Genomic DNA, 23,313 nt, shown 5'->3' with positions numbered 1-23,313 from the left:
ACCATAGCTTTGCTAATGGCTTTGTCAACAATCTTCAACTGAACTCCTCTTTCCAAATAGGGACTGGAACACAAATGAATGAGTGGTTGAGTAGAAAATTAAGTTTCTTAAAACTTAAATAGATTCAATCGCTGATGGACTATTCTAACGGGACTTTGCACAGGTAATATCCTGGTCTTAGGTGTCTGGCATCTTCTCATGTAGAAAATCTCGGGCTGCCTTTGACAGTTATAATTAAATGTGACTATTGTTTACTAATTCATCTAGCTACTTAGAAGTCATAAACATTCATTTCTGGCTACTTCATGTTCTATATAGCAGTAGATCTTGCATGTTTTATGAACATGGCATATAGACCCTTGTTCAATGAATGCATGATCTGCAATTGAGGAGACAAGCTCTTCTAGAACCAGAAAACAGCAATTCCTTGCAAGACAAATTATTCCTAAGAGGAATTTTCACGTCACTTTTCACATGTAGACATTAAAATAAGCTTCTTCCCTTGGGAATCATTTAAAAGAGAAAGCGAATTGGAAATATTTTGAGGTTTTCTTATAGCTAATCGACATATCATAGGAAAACAAATAGTGCTTCCTAGACTAGCAATCACAAAATAGGTAGTTAGGATTTATATAATGAACTCATTATACATCTGTTTTTAAAAGGATGAAACCAGTGCCTATCACAGAAATCTCAGAAATAATGAGTAGATTTCAAAGTATTTCCTGTACTGTCTTGCTTTGGGATTTTAGCACACTCTCTTGCTTTCATTCAAGTAATCCAAACACAAAGAAATTAGATTGCAGCCCATTAACCCCAGGAGAACACTGGACTGGATGCTACCTTTACCATCAAAACCTTTGATTAAGAAAAGTAACTGAACAGGGCAGTGTGATACAATGTGTAAGCCACTGGTGTTGGTGGCATTGCCAATGCTCCTTCTCTGGGTCATGTTGGAGGCCTTTGTGACATGAACAGCAATTGCTGTGGGGTAATTATATGTAGTTATATAAAATGGACGAATGCCAGCCAAGCAAATTGCGCAAAACGACTGGTTGTGTTCCTTGTTAAATGTTTTGTCAAGCTGACCATGCCCTTTATTTATCTCTAACACAACATGCTTATTCTGCCCCATCTACTGTATTCACCCTGCAAATTTATGAGGCTCTATTAATCTTCTGCCCTGCTGACTATCTCTGTTGCAAAGTGTCAGCAGACTTTTGTACCTTGCTAATGTACAAAGGGCTTCCTATGAGTAATATCAGCATTTTGCCTTTTAATTGCACATATAATTTTTAGGTCTTACAGCTAATAAGGGAATTGAGACCACAGTTCATCACTGTCTCGAATGGTACTCCAGGGGTGTGGGGACTGTGGAAGCTGAGAGAAGAATATAGCTGTTCTGGTTCCAAGCAATAGTTTCTCTCATTATAATGGTACCATCTCTACTACAGTGTTAAGGATCTGTCACTTTTCCCATTATACACCCCACTTTTCTGGGGCTTTACAACTCCATAGTAAAACTGTACTTTTTTTAGAAAACTGTTCATGCTGGATCTTAGCTCATGCGTATTTTTATAATCTTTCATATCAATTAAAAAGGAAATTATTAGCAAACTATCACAAGAACAGAAAACCAAACACCGCATGTTCTCACTCATAGGTGGGAACTGAACAATGAGATCACTTGGACTCGGGAAGGGGAACATCACACACTGGGGCCCATCATGGGGAGGGGGGAGGGGAGAGGGGGGAGGGATTGCATTGGGAGGTATACCTGATGTAAATGACGAGTTGATGGGTGCTGACGAGTTGATGGGTGCAGCACACCAAAATGGCACAAGTATACATATGTAACAAACCTGCACGTTATGCACATGTACCCTAGAACTTAAAGTATAATAATAAGAAGAAGAAGAAGAAAAAGAAAAAGAAATTAACTGTGTGACTTGTAGAATCCAAGAAACCAATATTATCTATTGGACAAACTCCTGAACATCTAAAGCTTTCGAATTAGTGTGCTTTTGCTATTCCTTCCACTGACCTTTACCTAGTGAATACATATATTTTTTGATACAGACTTAGTTTTAAGTATTTTCAAAGAAAACAGCGTTTAAAAAATGGGGGATTCATGTTTTCAATGATGTGGGCGTTTTGCTTTTGCATTAATAGCCTTTCACAAACGTTTTTACTGTGCCTGAAAAATGTACATTATTGATGAGTGTACTTCTTACTGTGCAAAAGCCATTAGGAAAGAAATGAAAGATCTGTGGCAAGAATTTGATGCACAGAGAAGGCTTTGGTGGATAGTGTTTTCAGTTAGCAGTTAGGGAGAGCCCATAATCATCCTGCCCAGCTAGGACTATCTCATTTGCATTTTTTTTTTTTTTTTTGTATTTTTTTTAGTAGAGACGGGGTTTCACCATGTTAGCCAGGATGGTCTCGATCTCCTAACCTCGTGATCCACCCGCCTCGGCCTCCCAAAGTGCTGGGATTACAGGCTTGAGCCACCGCGCCCGGCCTCATTTGCATTTTTTATAGGTATCTCTGTGAATTACAGCACACCTATCTTGGCACCTGGCAAACAGATACTTGTGAAATGTGATCACATTAAAATACTGACAATGACATAGCTCCGTAAACTGTTTATCAACATTGGAAATAAGATTATGCATTTTCAGACACATTCGGTTCAGTGTCACATTAGGTTACTGCAAAAATAATTGTGGCTTTTGCCGTTACTTTTGCACCAAACTAATATGACACTGAAGACAAATTCCTGAGTTTATCATACAATTGATTTAATTAGAACAGAAAGTCAGACATTCAGATTTGAAAAGAGGCAATTTAGGGGAGATGGGAAGCCTGCGTTTTTACCTTGACTGTTTATGATTCTGAGGATTTTCCTTGTCTCAACTGCTTTAGCTGTGATTCACGGAGCTGGAGTGTAAGTTAATGTCTGACTTTCTGTGGCTTTGATTCTGGGTAGAAAGGAAAAAATGACAGAATTGGACTGGCTGATCTGATCTCATCAGGCAGGGAAGGTTCCAGTCAAGCTGAATGCTGTGTGTGGCAACTTGAGCCTTCTGTTTCCTTTTCCCCTGTGTGGAATCTATATTTCCTCCACATGTGAATATTAACCTATGGGGTTAACCCATCTCATTGCTGGATGGAGGCCTCTTCTCTTCATTGATGTGACTCTTGAGGTCCTCAGCGTGTTATTTTACTCATTTCTGGGAGTTCAGGAATTTTAGGCTATTTTTGGCTGAATTCCTCGGCAATATGTCAGAGCAGAAGAAAGTCCCATAGTCATCCTAGGTGTACCTTGAAAGGCACTAAGCTAAGAAGAGATAACAGAGATTCCCCATGGTTGATAAAGTCTAAAGCTCTTAGATTGCTAAAATAAAATTCAGAGAAAGAGACTAACTTAATCGAGTGATTATTGTATGACATACACTCTTCTTTCATTCTCCCTTTAACTTGCATTAAGATATTATCTTCAGGTTACAAATGATAAAGTTAGGATTGAAATAATTTTTTCTAGGTACAGGGATCAGATCCAGGCCTCCTGAATCCTGAATCATCTTTTCTTGTGTCATGGAGTTAAAAAAATAATAATAAAAGCCCAATAAAAGAGATTGGTACATACGTAGCCTAGGAGTTATCCTTAAAGTCATGATGTAAAACATACTAGTCCTGTAGTCATTCTGCATCCACACTTCTGTCTTGTTATTTTTTTAGTATATTACATTATTCCATTTTTGGTGTCTCTGTATCTTTTACCCACGAAGATGCTGCTGCTACTGGAGCTGACTCCCACACCAACAGTGTCCCTAAGGGCTTTGGTTTCACTGTCATAAGCTTTTTGTCTTAGGATGTTGTTTACCATGATTTCTAATGACTTTACCTAAATTTTAGTAAAAACAATAACCATTGATAACTATATCACAGTAACAATGTAACTGAGTCTTGTTACTCAGGCAAACAGAGTTTACACGTGTTATTTTCTTAAATGAAAATGAGTTTGATCAAAGAGCAAGAATTGCATAGCCACAAAGATCCTTGGAATTATAGCTTAAATGAAGAACGTATTTTCAGAGATTTGGTTTTTTTGGAAATGCTTTTTTTCCTTTTATTTATTTATTTATTTATTTATTTTTATTATGCTTTAAGTTCTAGGGTACATGTGCACAACATGCAGGTTTGTTACATATGTATACATGTGCCATGTTGGTGTGCTGCACCCATTAACTCGTCATTTACATTAGGTATATCTCCTAATGCTATCCCTTCCCCAGCCCCCCACCCCACGACAGGCCCCAGTATGTGATGTTCCCCACCCTGTGTCCAAGTGTTCTCATTGTTCAGTTTTTACTATGAGTGAGAACATGCGGTGTTTGGTTTTTTGTTCTTGTGGTAGTTTGCTGAGAATGATGGTTTCCAGCTTCATCCATGTCCCTACAAAGGACACGAACTCATCCTTTTTATGGCTGCATAGTATTCCATGGTGTATATGTGCCACATTTTCTTAATCCAGTCTATCATTGATGGACATTTGGGATGGTTCCAAGTCTTTGCTATTGTGAATAGTGCAGCAACAAACATACGTGTGCATGTGTCTTTATAGCAGCATGATTTATAATCCTTTGTGTATATACCCAGTAATGGGATGACTGGGTCAAATGGTATTTCTAGTTCTAGATCCTTGAGGAATCGCCACACTGTCTTCCACAGTGATTTAACTAGTCTACAGTCCCACCAAGTGTAGAAGTGTTCCTATTTCTCCACATCCTCTCCAGCACCTGTTGTTTCCTGACTTTTTAATGATCACCATTCTAACTGGTGTGAGATGGTAGCTCATTGAGGTTTTGATTTGCATTTCTCTGATGGCCAGTGATGATGAGCATTTTTTCTGTGTCTGTTGGCTGCATAAATGTCTTTTTTGGAGAAGTGTCTGTTCATATCCTTTGCCCACTTTTTGATAGGGTTGATTGATTTTTTCTTGTAAATTTGTTTAAGTTCTTTGCAGATTCTGGATATCAGCCCTTTGTCAGATGGGTAGATTGCAAAAATTTTCTCCCATTCTGTAGGTTGCCTGTCCATCTGACGGTAGTTTCTTTTGCTGTGCAGAAATTCTTTAGTTTAATTAGATCCCATTTGTCAATTTTGGCTTTTGTTGCCATTGCTTTTGGTGTTTTAGTCATGAGGTCCTTGCCCATGCCTCTATCCTGAATGGTATTGCCTAGGTTTTCTTCTAGCGTTTTTATGGTTTTAGGTCTAACATTTAAGTCTTTAATCCATCTTGAATTAATTTTTGTATAAGGTATAAGGGAGGGATCCAGTTTCAGCTTTCCACATATGGCTAGCCAGTTTTCTCAGCACCATTTATTAAATAGGGAATCCTTTCCCCATTTCTTGTTTTTGTCAGGTTTGTCAAAGGTCAGATGGTTGTAGATCTGTGGTATTATTTCTGAGGGCTCTGTTCTGTTCCATCAGTCTGTATCTCTCTTTTAGTACCATGCTGTTTTGGTTATCATGGGCTTGTAGTGTAGTTTGAAGTCAAGTATCATGATGCCTCCAGCTTTGTTCTTTTGGCTTAGGATTGTCTTGACAATGTGGGCTCTTTTTTGGTTCCATATGAACTTTAAAGTAGTTTTATTCCAATTCTGTGAAGAAAGTCATTGGTAGCTTGATGGGGATGGCATTGAATCTATAAATTACTTTGGGCAGTATGGCCATTTTCACGATATTGATTCTTCCTATCCATGAGCATGGTATGTTCTTCCGTTTGTTTGTATCCTCTTTTAGTTCATTGAGCAGTGATTTGTAGTTCTCCTTGAAGAGGTCCTTCACATCCCTTGTAAGTTGGATTCCTAGGTATTTTATTGTCTTTGAAGAAATTGTGAATGGGAGTTCACTCAATTTGGCTCTTTGTTTGTCTATTATTGGTGTATAAGAATGCTTGTGATTTTTGCACATTGATTTTGTATCCTGAGACTTTGCTGAAGTTGCTTATCAGCTTAAGGAGATTTTGGTCTGGGGTTTTCTAAATACACAATCATGTCATCTGCAAACAGGGACAATTTGACTCCCTCTTTTCCTAATTGAATACCCTTTATTTATTTCTCCTCCCTGATTGACCTGGCCAGAACTTCCAACACTATGTTGAATAGGAGTGGCAAGAGAGGGCATCCCTGTCTTGTGCCAGTTTTGAAAGGGAATGCTTCCAGTTTTTGCCCATTCAGGATAATATTGGCTGTGAGTTTGTCATAAATAGCTCCTATTATTTTGAGATACGTCCCATCAATACCTAGTTTATTGAGAGTTTTTAGCATGAAGGGCTGTTGAATTTTGTTGAAGGCCTTTTATGCATCTATTGAGATGATCATGTGGTTTTTGTCTTTGGTTCTGTTTATATGCTGGATTACATTTATTGATTTGCATATGTTGAACCAGGCTTGCATCCCAGGAATGAAGCCCACTTGATCATGGTGGATAAGCTTTTTGATGTGCTGCTGGATCCAGTTTGCCAGTATTTTATTGAGGATTTTTGCATTGATGTTCATCAGGGATATTAGTCTAAAATTCTCTTTTATTGTTGTGTCTCTGCCAGGCTTTGGTATCAGAATGATGTTGACCTCATAAAATGAGTTAGGAAGAATTCCCTCTTTTTCTATTGATTGGAATAGTTTCAGAAGGAAGGGTACCAGCTCCTCTTTGTACCTCTGGTAGAATTCGGCTGTGAATCTGTCTGGTCCTGGACTTTTTTTGGTTGGTAGGCTATTAATTATTGCCTCAATTTCAAAGCCTGTTATTGGTCTATTCAGGGATTCAGCTTCTTCCTGGTTTAGTCTTGGGAGGGTGTATGTGTCCAGGAATTTATCCATTTCTTCTAGATTTTCTAGTTTATTTGCAAAGAGGTGTTTAAAGTATTCTCTGATGGTAGTTTGTATTTCTGTGGGATTGGTGGTGATATCCCCTTTATCATTTTTTATTGCATCTATTTGATTCTTCTCTCTTTTCTTCTTTATTAGTCTTGCTAGTGGTCTATCAAATTTGTTGATCTTTTCAAAAAAACCAGCTCCTGGATTCCTTGATTTTTTTGAAGGGTTTTTTGTGTCTCTATCTCCCTTCAGTTCTGATCGTAGTTATTTCTTGCCTTCTGTTAGCTTATGGATGTGTTTGCTCTTGCTTCTCTAGTTCTTTTAATTGTGATGTTAGGGTGTCAATTTTAGATCTTTTGTGTTTCCTCTTGTGGGCATTTAGTGCTATAAATTTCCCTCTACACACTGCTTTAAATGTGTCCCAGAGATTCTGCTATGTTGTGTCTTTGGTCTCATTGGTTTCAAAGATACATCTTTATTTCTGCCTTCATTTCGTTATGTACCCAGTAGTCATTCAGGAGCAGGTTGTTCAGTTTCCATGTAGTTGAGCGGTTTTAAGTGAGTTTCTTAATCCTAAGTTCTAGTTTGATTGCACTGTGGTCTGAGAGCCAGTTTGTTATAATTTCTGTTCTTGTACATTTGCTGAGGAGTGCTTTGCTTCCAACTATGTGGTCAATTTTGGAAGAAGTGTGATGTGGTGCTGAGAAGAATATATATTCTGTTGATTTGTAGTAGAGAGTTCTGTAGATGTCTATTTGGTCTGCTTGGTGCAGAGATGAGTTCACATCTTGGATAGCCTTGTTAACTTTCTGTCTCTTTGATCTCTCTAATGTTGACAGTGGGGTGTTAAAGTCTCCCATTATTATTGTGTGGGAGTCTAAGTCTCTTTGTAGGTCTCTAAGGACTTGCTTTATGAATCTGGGTGCTCCTGTATTGGGTGTATATATATTTAGGACAATTAGCTCTTCTGGTCGAATTGATCCCTTTACCATTATGTAATGGCCTTCTTTGTCTCTTTTGATCTTTGTTGGTTTAAAGTCTGTTTTATCAGAGACTAGGATTGCAACCCCTGCTTTTTTTTGTTTTCCATTTGCTTGGTAGATCTTCCTCCATCTCTTTATTTTGAGCCTGTGTGCCTCTGCACATGAGATGGGTCTCCTGAATACAGCACACTGATGGATCCTGACTCTTTATCCAATTTGCCAGTCTGTGTCTTTTAATTGGAGTATTTAGCCCATTTACATTTAAGGTTAATATTGTTATGTGTGAATTTGATCCTGTCATTATGATATTAGCTGGTTATTTTGCTTGTTAGTTGATGCAGTTTCTTCCTAGCATCGATGGTCTTTACAATTTGGCATGTTTTTGCAGTGGCTGGTACCGGTTGTTCTTTTCCGTGTTTAGTGCTTCCTTCAGGAGCTCCTGTTGGGAATGCCTGGTGGTGACATAAATCTCTCAGCATTTGCATGTCTGTAAAGGATTTTATTTCTCCTTCACTTATGAAGCTTAGTTTGGCTGGATATGAAATTCTGAGTTGAAAATTCTTTTCTTTAAGAATGTTGAATATTGGCCCCCACTCTCTTCTGGCTTGTAGAGTTTCTGCCAAGAGATCCACTGTTAGTCTGATGGGTTTCCCTTTGTGGGAAACCCGACCTTTCTCTCTGGCTGCCCTTAACATTTTTTCCTTCATTTCAACTTTGGTGAATCTAACAATTATGTGCCTTAGAGTTGCTCTTCTTGAGGAGTATCTTTGTGGTGTTCTCTGTATTTCCTGAATTTGAATGTTGGCCTGCCTCATTAGGTTGGGGAAGTTCTCCTGGATAATATCCTGAAGAGTGTTTTCCAGCTTGGTTCCATTCTCCTCCCCTCCCCCAGCCTTGCTGCCATATTGTAACTCAATCTCGGACTGCTGTGCTAGCAGTCAGTGAGGCTCTGTGAGCGTGGGACCCTCAGAGCCAGGCACAAGATATAATCTCCTGGTGTGCCATTTGCTAAGACCACTGGAAAAGTGCAGTATTAGAGTGGGAGTGTCCCAATTTTCCAGGTATCGTCTGTCATGGCTTCCTTTGGCTAAGAGAGGGAATTTCCTGACCCCTTGCACTTCCTGGGTGAGGCGATGCCCCGCCCTGCTTTGGCTCACACTCCATGGGCTGCATCCACTGTCCAACAAGCCCCAGTGAGATGAACCCAATACCTCAGTTGAAAATGCAGAAATCACCTGTCTTCTGTGTTGCTCACGCTGGGAGCTGTACACTGGAGCTGTTCCTATTTGGCCATCTTGGAGCTTTCCTCCAGAGTATATTTTTAACAGCTTAAAATCTGTGCTTATTCTAGAATAATTCTTTCTTGATGTCAGTCTCATCATCAGTGATATTATACTATCTGAGTAATACTGATGAAAAACTCATACGATGACATAGCTCCATAAACTGTTTGTCAACATTGGAAATAAGATTGTGCATTTCCACACACATTAGCTTCTGGAATCCTTGCTTTACATAGAGTTCTCATGGGACTACCACAAGCAGCAGGAATCTATTCTATATAAGAATTATAGATTTTGAATCTGAAAAAGTGGGCATCTTCCTAGAAATGCACCTTTGAAGATGGAGAAGTAAGTTCTCGTTGATTTTTTTTCTCCATGATATTTAGCAGAAAACCAATAATATCAAAGTGGTGACTACTTTGATTTATTTCCTCTGTCACTGAGGCCAGTGACCACCTTAAAATATTTTTCAGAAAAGGTCTTAGTGTGGTATTTTAACTGGTAAGTGTATTGACTTATTACAATAACTATTTCCAATTGTCAATTTATATTTAGATTCTGTGACTGTGTTTGTGTCTTAAAGACAGTGAGGGCTGTGGAATTGGAAAACCCAGTTTTGGATCCTGTCTCCATCACCTATTGGCTGTGTAATTTAGGCTAACTTACCCAACCTCTGCCTGTCTCAGTTTCCCCATCTATAAAATGGGGATCTAATTGAACTATCTTGGACTGTAAGAATTAGATTAGGAAAATATTTTAAACAAAGGTACCTAGTGTTAAATGTTCATTTTAAAACTATTCCAAAGTGTTCTCAGTTACTGCCACTTCCATCTATATCTCTTAAGCCTGCTGCATAGAGAAATAATTTTTTACCTTTTTTTAATTTAGAAAGCATATTTGTATAGTTAAGTATCCAAAAATAAAATTTCCTATTGTGCCTTTCCAATATGTCTTTACATGTCATGGTGCTAATTACAATAACAGTATAATAAGTCTATGGTAGAAACCAGATGGTATTGTAATGGTATTATAAAATCGTAACTGAGAGATGTGTATTCTGTTGGAACTGATAAAAAGTGATTTAGCCAGTGAAATAGGCAGACTCTAAGGTAACCCCCAATGACCACTGCCTTCTGGTATTCAAGCCCTTGTGGAATCCCTTTCCTTTGAGTATGGGTGAGGTGATTTGTTAGTTTCCACAACAGAAGTGATAGGACGTTGCTTCTGAGCTTAGGAGATAAAAGGACTGTGGCTTCTGCCTTGCCTAATTACTATCAGTCTTTCAGATCATTTACTCAGAGGGAAGTCAGCTGCTATATCATGAGGTAGCCTCATGGAGGGTTCACGTGTCAAGAGACCAAGACCTACCAAAAAAAAATACACGAGTAATCTTGGAAGTGGATCCTCCTCACTAGTCAAATCTTTTTATGGAACAGCAGCTCAGGCTATCAACTCAACTGACCTCTGGAGCAACGTAGAGGCAGAGGCACCCAGGTAACCTGCACCTAGATTTCTGGCTCATGGAACTGTAAAATGACAAATGTTATTTTCAGCTGCTAAGTTTGGGGGTAATTATTTATATATAAATAGATAACTAATATCAATACAACTGAATCAAAAAAGCTGGCTTTCCCGTATTACCAGGAGATAAATCAGGGTTTGGCAAACCATTCCTTGTGGGCCAAATCTACCCCATATCCTCTTTAGTACATCTTTCAAACTAAGAATTGTTTTCACCATTTTAAAAGGTTGTAAAAAACAAAATGAAACAAAACAAGAACATGTAACAGAGACTATGTTTGGACAGCAAAACCTAAAATATTTACAATCTGGCCTTTTGTAGGAAAGTTTGCTGACCCTTGAGAGAAACCATTGCACTTCCCAGAGGACAGTCAACCCTTCCAAAGTCATTGGAAGGAACTGCAGCCTGTAGCATACAGTTGTTCAATGCTCCAGATGGTTAACTCTTAAATGAACCATCTTCTGCAGTCTGTGCCAAATGTTTTGTGTATTCCTGTGCACAGGAGTAAAATAATAATTATCAACCATCTCTAATTATATAAAGTTATCCAGATAAAGAATGCTTAAAGAGAGAGAGAGAACCAAAGCATCTTATGTGACAAGGCATATACTGAATTTTATTTTCAAGTGTACATTTCAAATTAATGTTCTTAGAAGTCTAGGATTTGGATAAACTGCATATGTCACAGAACCTGAGTAACTGATGCATACCAATTTTATCTCCTAGAGGCCAGGAATACTCAAGGACTTAGGTCCCTAGGACAATCAGTCACCCTGACTATAGCTGTAGTTAGAGAAAAACAAGCTCTAGACTAGTTCTACTCAAAGTGTGATCGATGGACAGGTGCTCATCTATGAAATGTTTCCAGCCAATCTGTGATAAGATAATGATTAAAACTGAGAGAAAGCATTAAGGAGTATAGCAACTGACAAACTCATCATGTCTTAAATATAATTATTTTAAAAATTGAAGCTTGACTTCTGTGTATCTTTAGGATTTTTACTTCATTTTCCCAGTAATCATTTTTGTTATATTTCACAAAAGTATCAATCCACAAGGAATTGGAATTTTTTAAAAGTGATCTGTCATCACAGAGAGCTTGAGAATACTTTAGGAGGCCAATAAAAAGCCTGAATATCTTGAGGTTAAATATTAATGCTTTTATGACAAGGTCTGTTTTTATCAATGCTACCAATATTTTGGTCAATCATAGCAATGAGTCAAAGCCCATAAACTGAAAGAAATACATACAGGCTGACCAATGATCTGTCAGAGGCACTTAGAATAATCACATGAGTCCCAAAACAGTTAGGATGTCTGCCTCTCCTTTCCAGATGCCCTTTTCTTTTGCTCAATATTTAAGCATGATATGCTAAAGGCAGGCATTGCATTCTCTACTTCCATTAAACAGAAAAGCTCTAAGAATTAAAAGGATTACAACAGATAAGAGAATGGAGCTGTTGAAAATTTGCAACAGAGAGTATAAGGATGACAAACCCTTCACAACACTTTTGGGCCCTAACTCCACAGTGGACATTGCTATCAATCAACACTTTCTCTCCTGCCAAGCCACGTGCAGCTACAGAAATCTTCTCATCAGAGCATTGTAGGAAGCCACCACCAATCAATCAGAGTGAGCATAGCAACTGGACACTCATTGCCATCTCTAATGTAATGAGAACACAGGTGTCACAAGAATTAGACTTTAACTTGATTCTGACAGCCAGCCATTTGGGCCTCTCTTGTCACCTCTCTATATCTGCATGAGTCATCTGTAACACAGGGGGTTGGACAAGATCAGAGAATCTCACATTAAAATTCAGTGTAGCCTTTAAAAAATACTGACCCTGAACTTTAAAGTTTTTTCCCAGGCTGTCTAGTGGCACCTTAACCATTAGTAATTTTTAAAGATGCCTCTGTGATTCTTACGCACAGCCAGACTTCAGAATCATTGGATTAGAAGATCTCAATGACTAATCCCAACTCTAATATTCCGAGATGCTGCAATTATTTGAAGCAAGGATATTGTTGGTCACATAGACTTAGAGTCTAACCAATTAAATTGGATTGGTTAGGACCTGCAGAGCCAATTTCATCCTTTGGGCAGTTTATAACCAGAAAGAGAGCTAATTTCATCTCTTGGGCAGTTTATAACCAGAAAGAATAAGAGGCATAGGGATTTTGAATTATGAGGCAATAATTCTATTTTAGGTGTATGTGATCACAACCACTCAACCTTTTCTCTTGTGGTTTTTATAATCCTTTATGATGCCTTGCAAAAATTATTATAGCCCCATAAATCATTTTTGCCTATTATTACAGATATGCCATAATTTATAATATTAACTATTATTAATAATATGGATTATAATGATTCAAGTTTTTTATTTGAGGATATCAATCCATCTTATTTTAATGAACTAATCTTAATATCTCTATAAAAAGGGCATATGTCCACAATCATCCCATTTCACAGGTGAAGCAAATAAGTCTTATGCATATGTATGTACACACACACAGACAGACTTAATATTTGATCCAAAATCTATAGGTTTTATTGTTATAAGCATTCAGAGGTTTAAATATCCTTTCCAAAAGATTACATAAACAGTAATCTTACTTTACTTACTCATCCATATCTGCTATTTTCCAGACACTGAAAATACAGAGATGAGAAAATGCTCTAGGATGGGGTTGAAAGAGAGACACATTAATAAATACCCACAATAAAGGGTTGCACAAGAGCTGAACAAAATACTTCTGTGGTACCACGGCAGCATTGGGAAGAGACGGGCTGACCCCAACACTGGGACAAAGCACAGAGAAAATGGCTTGAAAGCTGGGTTTTCAAGGGCACCTTGACTCCAGCAGATGTGCAAAGTGTGAGCTAAGCAGAGGCACTGTTTTGAAACACAGAAGCATAATGATCATGTCTGCTACATGGGAGCAGGCATGGGAGCAGATGATACTGGAAAAGGTTGGGAAAAAATTCTGTGTTTTCTTAGACATTCTAAGGATTACTATCTTTTTCTTACAGGCAATTTGTATTAATGGCTTGCACTTACATGTACATCTTCCTTTTAGTATGAAGGTCCTTTGTAAATAAATGTTATTGTTTTAATGCCACCCGTTTTAGCTATATAGTTTGAAACCTTGTGAAAATAGTAAAAAAAAAAAAAAAAAAAATGCCATGGATTTCTGGATTTCTCTGTTTTCATAAGGGAGATAAGGGAGCATCTGAGAGTATTTCCCTCACGACTTGCCAATTTTGTAGTTGTGAGAGATGAGGGAGCCTATTTAGAAACTGTAGAATTTTAAAATTGAAAAAGACCTTATGAAAAGTCAAATCTGAAAGTTTTAGAATCACCCTCCACTAGACAAATTGTCTGATTTCATGTGTTGTCCAGTGGCATTGTGTAGCATTCATACAGTGTGCTCTGTGGGACACTAGACTCTTAAAGTGCTCCATTTTAAAAGGGAAGGTTCATAGTTAAGGAAGTTTAGGAAGACCTACATGCTAGAACTCTGTCTTAAAGAGTTAAATGTATTAGACTCTTAACAACTATGAAAAACCCTGTAAGAAACAATCCTGTTAAAGTTTGTTTAAACTGGTATTTACCAAATTTTTAATATTTTTTGAAGCTGACAAATAAAATTATATTTCTTTATTGTGTTCATGTTGCTCTGAAATAGGTACATGTAGTGGAATAACTAAGTTGAGCTCATTAACATACACATTATCTCACATATGGTTTTTTTTTTTTTCTTGTTGACAGATTCTCACTCTGGAGTGCAATGGCACAATCTGGGCTCACTGCAACCTCTGCCTCCTGGGTTCAAGCATTTCTCCTGCCTCAGCCTCCCAAGTAACTGGGATTGCAGGTGCCCACCACCATGCCCAGCTAACTTTTTGTATTTTAGTAGAGATGGGGTTTTGCCATGATGGCCAGGCTGATTTCGCACTCCTGACCTCAAGTGACCCACCCGCCTTGAGTGCTAGGATTACAGGTGTGAGCCACCACATCCACCACACATATGTAATTTTTTTTTTTTTTTTTTTGGAGTGGGGAGCCTTAAAATAAACTCCTTAGCAATTTTCAACAATACAATACATTGTTATTAACTATAATCACCATGTTGTACAATAGATACCTTGAACTTATTTCTCCTAATTGTAATTTTGTATCCTTTGTGTCATATCTCCCCCAAACTCCCCTCCCCCTAACCACCACATTCTCTGGTAACCACCATTCCACTCTCAGCTTCTATAAGATCAACTTTTTTAGATTTCCATATGAGTGAGGATTTGTGGTATTTGTCTTTCTGTGCCTGGGTTGTTTCACTTAACATAATGTCCTCAAGGTTCATCTACATTGTTGCAAATGGCAAAATTTCCTTCCTTTTAAGACTGAATAGTATTCCATTGTGTATGTATACCACATTTTCTTTATCCATTCATCTCATCATCACACTTAAGTTGATTCCATATCTTAATCATTGTAAGAAGTGGTGGAATAAATATGGGAATGTAGATACCTCTTCAGCATACTGATTTCATTTCCTTTGCATGTATACACAGAAGTGGGGTTGCTGGATCACATACTAGTTCTATTTTTAATTTTTTGAGAAACCACCATACTGTTTTTCATAATTGCTGTACTAATTTATATTCTCACCAGCAATGTATAAGGGTCTTCTTTTCTCCACATTCTTTTTCACACTTGTAATATTGCATCTTTTTGATAATAGACATTTTAACAGGTGTGAGGTGATATTATATTGTGATTTTAATTTGCATTTCTCTGATTAGTGATTTTGAATGTTTTTAGTATACATGTTGGCTGCATGTCTTTGGAGAAATATCTATTCAGAGCTTTGCTCATTTTACAATTGGGTTATTTGTTTTCTTACTATTGAATTGTTTGAGTTTCTTATATATTTTAGATATTAACACCTTATCAGATGTTTGATTTTTAAATATTTTATATTTTATCTCATTCCATTAGTTGTCTCATTATTCTGTTGATTGTTTCCTTGCATATGCAAAAAGCTTTTTAGTTTAATGTAATTCAATTTGTCTATTTTCACTTTCATGGCCTGTGCTTTTGGGGTCATTTCTAAAATATCATTACCCAAAGCAAAGTCATGGAGATTTTCCCGTTTTCTTCTAACAGTTTGAAATGTTTAGGACTTACATTTAAGTCTTTAATTCATTTGGAGTTGATTTTGTACATAGCAAGATGAAGATATAATTTCATTTTTCTACATGTGGCTATTTCATTGTCTCAACATTTATTGAAGAGATTATCCTTTCCTCACTGTGTGTTCTTGGCACCTTGATAGAAAATCAACTGACCATAAATTATAGGCTTATTTCTAGGCACCATGTTTCACTCTATTGGCCTATGTGTCTGCTTTTATGCCAGAATCCAGCTGTTTTGATTACTATAACTTTGTAGTACGTTTTGAAATCGTGCAGTGTGAGACCTCCAGCTCTGTTCTTTTTGCTCAATATTCCTTTTGCTATTTGAAATCTTTTTGGTTCCATAGGAATTTTAGCTGTTTTTCTATTTCTGTAAAAAATGGCATTAAATTTTTGATAGATATTGCATTGGATCTGTAAATTGCTTTGGCTAATATGGACATTTTAACAGTATTCATTCTTCTATTTCATGACCATGGAATATCTTTCTATTTATTTGTGTCTTCCTCAATTTCTTTCATCAATGTTATATAGTTTTCAGTGTATAGGTCTTTTGCCTTTTTGGTTAAATGTATTTCCATCTTACTACTTTTTGTAGATAATGTAAATGTAATTGTTTTGATTTTCTTTTTGAATAGCTCATTGTTACTCTATAGAAACACTACTGATTTTTGTATGTTAATATTATATCCTGCAACTGTACTGAATTTTGTTAGCTCTAACAGCTTTTTTACAAGTTTTTAAAGGTTTTCTATATAAGATCATGTAATCTGCAAACACGTCTCAAGACATCCAAATTGTAAAAGAGTAAATTAAATTGTTACTGTTAAGATAAATTTATTTTGCTCTGGCTAGGACTTCCAGTATTATGTTGAATAGAACTGGCAAGAGTGCGCATCCTTGACTTGTTTCTGATCTTAGAAAATACGATTTAAACTTTTCACCATTGAATAAGATGTTAACTGTGGGTTTGTCATATATGACATTTAATGTATTAAGGTGCATTCTTTCTGTATATAATTTCTTGAGAATTTTTAATCACAAGATGATATGAATTTTGTTAACAACTTTCTCTTTGTCTATTGAGATGATTATATGATTTTGTGTTTTATTATATTCATATGATATGTTACATTTACAGATTTGTGTACATTGAACCATCCTTGTATCTCTGGGATAAATTCCACTTGATTATGGCATATGATTCATTCAATGTGCTATTGAATTTGGTTTGCTAATATTTTTGAGGATATTTACATCTATGATCATCAGGAATATTGGCCTATAATCTTATTTTCTTATAGTGTCCTTGTATGGCTTTGATATCAGGGTAAAGCTGGCCTTGAAAAATGTGTTTGAAAGTATTCTTTTGTCTTCATTTTTTGAAAGCATTTTAAAAAGATGGTATTAGGTATTCTTTAAGTGTTTGGTAGAATTTGTCCATGAAGCCATCAGGTCCTGGGCCCTCCTTTGGTGGGGGATGTTTTATTACTGATTCAATCCTCTTACTTGGTATTGGTTTGTTCAGATTTTCTACTTCATGATTCAGTCTTGGTAGGTTGAACGTGTGTAGGAATTTGTCCATTATTCTAGGTTATCTAATTTGTTGGCGTATGTTCACAATAGTTTCTTAGTGATGCTTTGTAATTCTGTTGTGTTAGTTGCAATGTCTCCTTTTTAATTTTATTTATTTGGACCTTTTTTCTTACTCTAGCTCAAGGCTTGTTCATTTTGTTTATCTTTTTAAAAAACTCTTAATTTTGCTGATTCTTTCTGTTGTTTTCTAGTTTCTATTTCAGGTATTTGGGTTTTGAACTTTACTATTTCTTAACCTCTTTTAACTTTGGGTTTAGTTTATTGTTTTTCTTTTTCCTTGAGGTGTAACATTAGGTTGTTTATTGGGGATCTTTCTTCTTTTCTGATGGAGGCTATAAACTTCCATCTTAGAAATGCTTTTGCTGAATCCCATAAGTTTTGGTATGTTGCGTTTCCATCTTCCTTTGTATCAATATGTTTTAAAATTTCTCTTTCAATTTCTTCATTAACCCTTGGTTGTTCAAGAGCAAGTCATTTAAATTCCATGTATTTGTGAATATTCTAAAGTTCCTGGAAATTAGAATTTTATACTACTGTGGTCAACAAAGACATTTGATAGGATTTCAATCTTCTTAAATTTAAGACGTTTTATGGCCTAATACATCATCTATCTCAGACAATGTTCCATGTACAGCAGAAGAAATTGTGTATTCTGCAGCTGTTAGATAGAATGTTCTGTATATGGATGTTAGGTCCATTTGGTCTCCAATATATGTTGATATTTCCTAATTAATTTTCTGTTGAAGTAATCTGTCTTTTGCCGAAAGTGAGCTACTAAAGCCCCCTACTATTACTGTATTGCCATCTACCTCTTTCTTCAGATCTATTAATATTTACCTTATATATTTAGATGCCTTAATGTTGGTTATATATGTATATGTGTGTGTGTGTATTTACAATGGTTATATCCACTTCCTTAATTTACCCCTCTTTCATTATAATGACCTTCTTTGTCTCTTTTCTCAGTTTTGACTTAATGTTCATTTTATCTGACTTAAGTGTACCTATTTCTGCTCCCCATTAGTTTCCATTCACGTAGTTTCCATTCACATCCATATCTTTTATATCCCTTCACTTTTAATCTATGTGTATCCTTAAATGTGAAGTGAGTCTCCTATAGGCACTATATAGTTGTCTTGTCTTTTATGCATGTAGACATTCTATGTCTTTTGATTAGATAATTTAATTCATTTAAATTCAAGGTAGGCATTGATATATAAAAACCTACTGCTACTGTTTTATGTTTGTTTTGCAGATCTTTTGTTTTGTCTTTACTCTTTTGTTGTCTTTGTGATTAGGTGATTTTTTCTAGTGGTATGCTTTGATTTCTTACTTTTTATCTTTTGCATATCTACAGTAGGTTTTTTCTTTGTGGTTACCATGAGGATTATTTTTTAAATCTTATTGTTATTACAGGCTAAGTTGATAACAACTTAACTTTGATTGCATAAAAAAAAAAACCTCCACAATATTCTCCACCTCCCTCATGTATTTAAAATTTTTGATGTTGTAATTTACATGTTCTTATGTTGTATATGCCACAACAAATTATTATAACTATTATTTTTAATAGTTCCGTTTTTTCATCTTTATACTAAAGATATAAGTGATTTAAACATCATCACAATTACAGTATTATTCTGAATTTGACTGTGTATGTACTTTTATCAGTGAGTTTTATACTTTGAGATGTTTTTGTGTTACTTTTTAGCATCCTTTTTTTTCAGGCTGATGAGCTTCTTTTAGCATTTCTTGTAAACAGCTCTGGTGTGAATGAACTACCTCAGCTTTTGTTCCTCTGGGAAACTCTTTCTCTCTCCTTTATTTCTGAACCACACCTTTTTCAGATACAATATTCTTACTTAGCAGTTTTGTTTAGTATTTTTTTTTTCAGCACTTTGAATGTATCATCCTGTTCTCTACTGGCCTGTAATACCTCTGCTGAGAAATTAACTTCTATGTGTACCAGAACTTCCTTATAGGTTATTTGCTTCTTTTATCTTGATGTTTTCAGGATCCTCTTTCTTTCCTTGAGTTTGACAGTTTTATTTTATTATGTCTTGGTGTAATCTTGTTTGGATTCAATCTGATTACAGAATTTTGACATTTCCGTACCTAGATATTTATATCTTTCTCCAAATTTGGAAAGTACTGCTAATATTTCTTTAAATAAACATTTATCTTTCTCTTCTCCTTCACAAACTCCTATAACCCAAACAATTGCTCATAAATCTCATAATCTTACTTCATTCCTTTTCATTCTTTTTTCTTCTCTGACTTTATATTTTCCAATAACCTGTCTTCAGAATCATAGATTCTCTCTTCTGCTTGATCAATTTTGCTATTAATGCTCACTATTGCATTTTTTATTTTATTCATTGTATTTTCCAACTCCAGAATTACTATTTTATAAATAACTTAAATTTCTCTGTTAATTTTTAATATTGGTACATTGTTTTCCTGATCTTATTGAGGCGTTTTAAGTATTTATTGAAGTTGTCCTATGTTACTTAAAAATTATTTTGAATTTTTTGTCAGGCAGTTCATCCATCTTTATTCCCTGTAGGTCAGCTACTAAGAGATTATTGTTTGGTGTGTTCTTTGGTTATGTTATGTCTTCTTGGTGTTTTGTGTTTTCATTACCTTACATGGATGACTGCACATTCAAAAAGTAAGGACTTATTCCAGTCTTTACAGACTGGCTTTGGGTGGAAAAGCTGCTCCAGGCAGCCTGCCTAGAGATTCTAGGCAGACCATTGGGCATAATCTGAAGGTAAGCTTGCTGCTGGAGTCCTCAGATAGGCTGGTGTGGTGCCTGGGTCAGCAGGTAGGCAACCTGATGCCTGGGTCTGCTTGGTTGGGCATAAAGCCTAGATCCATGGGGGCTGATCTTGCACTGGAATAGACTTGGAGCCTGAGTCCATGGAGGCTGGTTCAGTATTGGAGTAGGCCTGGAGCTTGAGTCTGTGGGGATGGGTTTGGGTTATGGGCCCACAGTTGCTGGCCTAGAACTTAGGTCTTCATGGGTAGTCTTGGAGCCTCAGTCTGTGTGGTCTAGCCGTCTACTGGGGTGAGCTTAGGCCCTGGGTCTGCTGGTACAGCCCTAGACCCTGGGTCATCTGAAGCTTGAGACCACAGGGACCAGCCTGGCACTTGGGGTTTTCTCAGTGCTGTAGTTGATAGGAAGCCTGGCTCCCGAGGAGACAGACTGGAGCCTAGGATTTCAGGTGTTGGTTTAGTGCATTAGACTCTGGTACTGGCCTGAAGCCTATGTCCACTAGTGTTTGCCTGGAGTCTGGGCATGCAGGTGTTGGCCTAGAGGATAGGCCCATGAGGGCTGTCCTAGGTCTTAGGGCCTTGGAAATAGCCACTTACCTGGGTATACAGGGGCTGTCCTGGAGCCTTGGTCCATGGGGGTTGGTCAAATGCTGGAATCTATTGGGGCAACCTGAACCCTGGGTCTGTTGAAGTGAGGAGCTACAGGAGCTGGCCTGGAAGCTGGATCTGAGGGTGCCAGTCTGATGACTAGGACTGCAAGGGTTGGTCTGGCGCTGAGGTTGACCTGAAGCCTGGGGCCATGGGAGCCACTTCACTGTTAGGGGTGGTTTGGACTCTGGGGTTGTTGAAGTCAGGTTGGCAGTGGGGCAGCCTGGAGACCAAGTTCATTGGAAAAGCCTAGAGCCTGGTGGGGGATCTAGCCTGGTTCTAGTGCAGGCCTGGAAACCCAGTCCTTGGGTAGGGGCCTAAAGTCTGGGGCCATGGGGTCAGATCAGCGCTAGATTTTACTGAAGAGGGCCTAGTTTTGGAGTCTGAGGCAAAGTCCTCTGCTCACTTCCTTCTTCCTCTCCTAGGTAGTATCCTTCTCCATGCTGTGCTGTCCAGGGTTGAATGGGCAATGTGCCTAATGTCCATCCTACTCTTCTCAATGCGTCTTTTCTTTCTGTGCTACATTCAGACACTATTGTCCTTCACCAGGTTTCCTTAGCACTTGGAAAGATATTTCCATGTGTGGATAGTTGTTTGCATTAATGTTTCTTCGGGGGACAAGCATTAGAGAGTTCTATTTCTCCATTTTGCTGATGTTCCCACTCCCTGAACCTATTTTGTAATAGAAGTTTTTAGAACTCCAATTAACAATCAAGCTTTTCCCTCTCGTATTTGTCACCTAGTGTAATTAACTTTAAATTGCTCTTCATACTCTTGAACTTTACAGCTTCTTTACCGGTTCATTTATTTTTATTTTTTGAACTGAGACATCTTCTTAATTTCTAGTAAGCTAAAACAGAAATAAGCCTACTACTCCTTTCACCCTGTTCTTTGGCAGTGTACCCAGCTTATATTCACAAGCAGACTCACAGATTACCATCTCAGGAATACAAAGGATTCTCTCTTCAGGTGTTTGCTTAATATCCTTTTTCCTTGGACCTCTTTTTCTGGCCACTCTTTTCTTCTGGACTCAAGTGCTCCAGAAGAGTTGCCCCTCTTACCTAGTTGTGAGCTTCCTATGGTGGGCAATGAGCAAATGTCAACCATTATGTCTTAAATACTCAGCATCTAACATAATCCTTTACCCACAATTCAAATGGTCCTTAAAAGTACTGAATAAGCCTTTTTGCATGAGAGCCAATTTGGAGAATTTAAAAATATCTTCAGGATGCACTATTTAAAATTTTAAACAAATTTTTATTACACAAAGGCTGTCACATAATTGGATATTTCTCTACTTTGGACACAATTCTTCTTACTCTCCACAGAAAGGCTACTTCTTAACTTCTCCTCTGGTGATGGCAAGCACTAAAATCCTGATTTTAATAGAACGGCAGTAAAAATGTCTCAGTGATTTAGGTTGAAAGCACTATATTGGTTCATGGCTCTTGCACACAATATCAAGAATGTACAGGGGGCGGAGCAAGATGGCCGAATAGGAACAGCTCCAGTCTCCAACTCCCAGCGCAAGCGACACAGAAGACCGGTGATTTCTGCATTTTCAACTGAGCCTCTGCTGCTGATACCCAGGCAAACAGAGTCTGGAGTGGACCTCAAGCAATCTCCAGCAGACCTACAGCTGAGGGTCCTGACTGTTAGAAGGAAAACTATCAAACAGGAAGGACACCTACACCAAAACCCCATCAGTACATCACCATCATCAAAGACCAGAGGCAGATAAAACCACAAAGATGGGGAAAAAGCAGGGTAGAAAAGCTAGAAATTCAAAATGAGAGCGATCTCCCAGCAAAGGAGCCAAGAGCTCACTTACAACGGATCAAAGCTGGACCTGGAGAACGACTTTGACGAGATGTGAGAGAAGAAGGCTTCAGTCCATCAAATTCTCAGGAGCTAAAGGAAGAATTACGTACCCAGTGCAAAGAAACTAAAAAATCTGGAAAAAAAAGGAAGAATCTCGATGGCTAGAGTAATTAATGCAGAGAAGGCCTGCAAACAAAAATGAAAGAGATGAAACCATGACACGAGGAAATACGCGGATAAATGCACAAGCTTCCAGTAACCACTGACCAACTGGAAGAAAGAGTATCAGCGACATAATCAAATGAATGAAATGAAGCAGAAGAGAAACCAAAAAGAAAAAGAAGAAAAAAGAAATGAACAAAGCCTGCAAGAAGTATGGATTATGTAAAAGACCAAATCTACATCCGATTGGGGTGCCTGAAAGTGAGGGGGGGGAAAATGGGAACCAAGTTTGAAAAAACACTCAGGATATCATCCAGGAGAACTTCCCCAACCTAGTAGGGCAGGGCCAACATTCAAATCCAGGGAAATACAGAGAACGCCATACAAAGATACTCCCCGAGAAGAGCAACTCCAAGACACATAATCGCTAGAT

General features: G+C 37.5%; 1 long non-coding RNA gene across 3 annotated transcripts in view; it reads left to right on the top strand.

Annotated features, from left to right (window-relative positions):
- The window catches only part of LOC108582917, a 43,287-nt gene that overhangs the window by 14,933 nt on the left and 5,041 nt on the right, over positions 1-23,313 (top strand). Inside the window, exons 2-4 of one of the 3 annotated variants that reach the window (XR_004178758.1) lie at positions 10,437-10,644; positions 12,084-12,305; positions 13,326-14,438. This is a non-coding gene — a long non-coding RNA (uncharacterized LOC108582917). Of the gene's footprint in view, positions 1-10,436; positions 10,645-12,083; positions 14,440-23,313 lie in introns of those variants that run through there. The other 2 variants (XR_002518434.2, XR_004178757.1) reach the window with 2 other exon arrangements.

This window comes from Papio anubis, chromosome 15, assembly GCF_008728515.1.
Source record: "Papio anubis isolate 15944 chromosome 15, Panubis1.0, whole genome shotgun sequence".
Classification (NCBI taxonomy): domain Eukaryota; kingdom Metazoa; phylum Chordata; class Mammalia; order Primates; family Cercopithecidae; genus Papio; species Papio anubis.
Note: the sequence above shows the minus strand (reverse complement) of the source record. Positions and strands in the feature narration are given on the sequence as shown.